Source organism: Oratosquilla oratoria, chromosome 24 (genome assembly GCF_046742065.1).
Source record: "Oratosquilla oratoria isolate Oo_2021 chromosome 24, ASM4674206v1, whole genome shotgun sequence".
Taxonomy (NCBI): Eukaryota; Metazoa; Arthropoda; class Malacostraca; order Stomatopoda; family Squillidae; genus Oratosquilla; species Oratosquilla oratoria.
The window spans coordinates 45,599,345-45,601,844 of record NC_134800.1 but is presented as its reverse complement, the minus strand read 5'-3'; positions in this window follow the sequence as shown (position 1 = coordinate 45,601,844).

The following is a 2,500-nucleotide window of genomic DNA, read 5'->3' as shown; positions in this document are numbered from 1 at the left end:
TAGTCCATTAACGCTCTGTCATCCTTCCATCCACAACCCTCTCCCATGTGTACTTATGCTTGACTTTTTTCCTAAACACTGTATTTGCTATCATCAACTCTCTTATTATTATTATTATTATTATTATTAGTAGTAGTAGTAGTAGTAGTAGTAGTAGTAGTAGTAGTAGTAGTAGTAGTAGTAGTAGTAGTACTATTATTATCATTATTATTATTATTATTATTATTATTATTATTATTATTATTATTATTATTATTATTATTATTATTATTATTATTATTATTATTATTATTATTATTATTATTATTATTATTATTATTATTATCACTATTATTATTACTATTATTATCAATATATTGTTACTATTTTAAAGGTCAGATATCAAGACTTCCGTAACTTTTTGTATTTACAGTTTAATGTACATAAAAAAGCATACTGACAGTATTCTATATAATTCCACCATCTACATCTTATCAAATTTGGCAAAAACAGTTGTTTGTCTTCATCTCATTGCGTCGTCTGCTATTCGGGAACGTTCGGGGAATTCCGCGTTCTTGACGTCACAGTTGCCAAACAATATTGTTATTCTAATTCTGAGAGTGCATCGTATCGCTTTTGCATTGTCAGTCGTGTGTCGTCTCTTGAGTGTCTCAATTTTTTTTTTTTATTGTCACAAAATTGTGATAATAATGGTGTACTGCGTTGCCGCAGGCTGGAACAATGGTAGTGGAAGTGGGAGGAGTTTCTTTCAATTTCCTACGGAGCCAGCCCGACGATCGGAATGGATAGAAAGGTGAACAGAGCAGGCAAAAGACCGGGCAAACTGTGGGAGCCTTCGAAGTTTTCAGAACTTTGCTCTGACCACTTCGAAGAGGAATGCTTCGAAATGAATCTAGCGTTATCGATTGGATTTATGGAGAAGACCAGGAGGCATCTAAAACCTGATGCCGTGCCCTCAATTTTTGCAGTTACTACAAAGCATTCCACGCCGAAACCAAAAAAGAAAAGTAGGAGGTCAGCATTTGATCAACGCCGGAGGCTTGAGGTACCGTAGGCAGTTTACTTTTTCTGACTCCATTTATCATGTGCATGCGTTAGGCTTAGGCCTATGCCTATGTCAGAGAGGGCTTGTTATAAATTCCATGGACATGCAGGATGGCCTATATAGGCCTAGCAAATTAAACTGGCCCTGAAGCCATGGACCATTGAAAATTTAAAACACTCATTGAAATAATTTTATTAAGTGGAATTTTTAATTGCCAGGGCTAAAGATTTGTCAGCCATCAGTGCTAGCCCTACCATTAACCCCCTCCCCTTCTGAAATGAGGATAATATATGTGTATTATCATATTACTATTAGCCCCCCAAAAATTTGCTCAGCCCCCCCTTAGCCTCCCCAACTAAAAATTCCTGGCGCCGCCGCTGGACCGGAGGTATAAAATATTGCAGATACCTACAAAAGACACACTAAATCAGATGTAGTGTCTGAAAGACAATCGCGAACACGGTTTAATCATTGAAGCACTGACTAGGTTGTGTACAGCAGCAGTATTGCCATCACATAAACATGATAAAGAGTCAACAGACTAGTACATGGTACATGACTTTGTAATCAAACTAACAGTGATTTCATAAGTCCACATTGCTTCCTGATATTTATATCACATGTCATTGCGTTCACATCAAACTTGGGGATATTTGAAACCACAGTATGTATAGTCCTCACTTTCCCACTGTGCACGAATTCGTGAGACTGCACAAGATGGCAAAACTTTTCTGTTTTTTTTTTTTTGTTTTTTTTTTACCAAGGATGTGGTAAATCCATCTGGTGAAGTGCCGGTAAGCAATATATCTGTATAGCCTGAAAGAAACAAATGCATAAATATTGATAGTCATTTTATGATGTTTTTCCTTGTACATATTTTTATTTTTTGCATTTTACATGTGTTTAGTAAAATAGAAAATACACAGTTGACAGTACTTATTAAAAGATTATTTGGCTTCATTTTATTTACATGTATTCATTCATTCATTCCAGTATTTTAAATGAATAATCTCGATCTTGCAGGAAGAAATGGCCACAAGGCAATTCATATCATTTAATTTTCCCCCCATGCTTGGAATTTTAGAGAGACTGACAAATGATCGTCGACATAAAAACAAAGGACCCCATCCCATGCTTGCAATGATAGCCTAAATAAGGTAGGAATAATGCACTGAATTTCATACCAGTTGGTATTCCCAATCCTATGAGAGTGGTCAGATCTTTTGCGTTTGCGTCTAGGAGGGGTGGTAGGCCCATCTTGATTCTCGGCACCGTCTAAATCAACGTCGCCGTCGAATTCCGTCTCCTCCCCCGTGGTCTCGGGTTCTGAATCTGACAAATCGCTTTCCCCTTCTTCTTCGCTATTTTGTTCACCACTTTCTTCATCTTCACTTGCACTGTATTCCGACGAAGAAACGGGCTGTCCTATTATCAGTTCGAACTGGTAAGGCGATA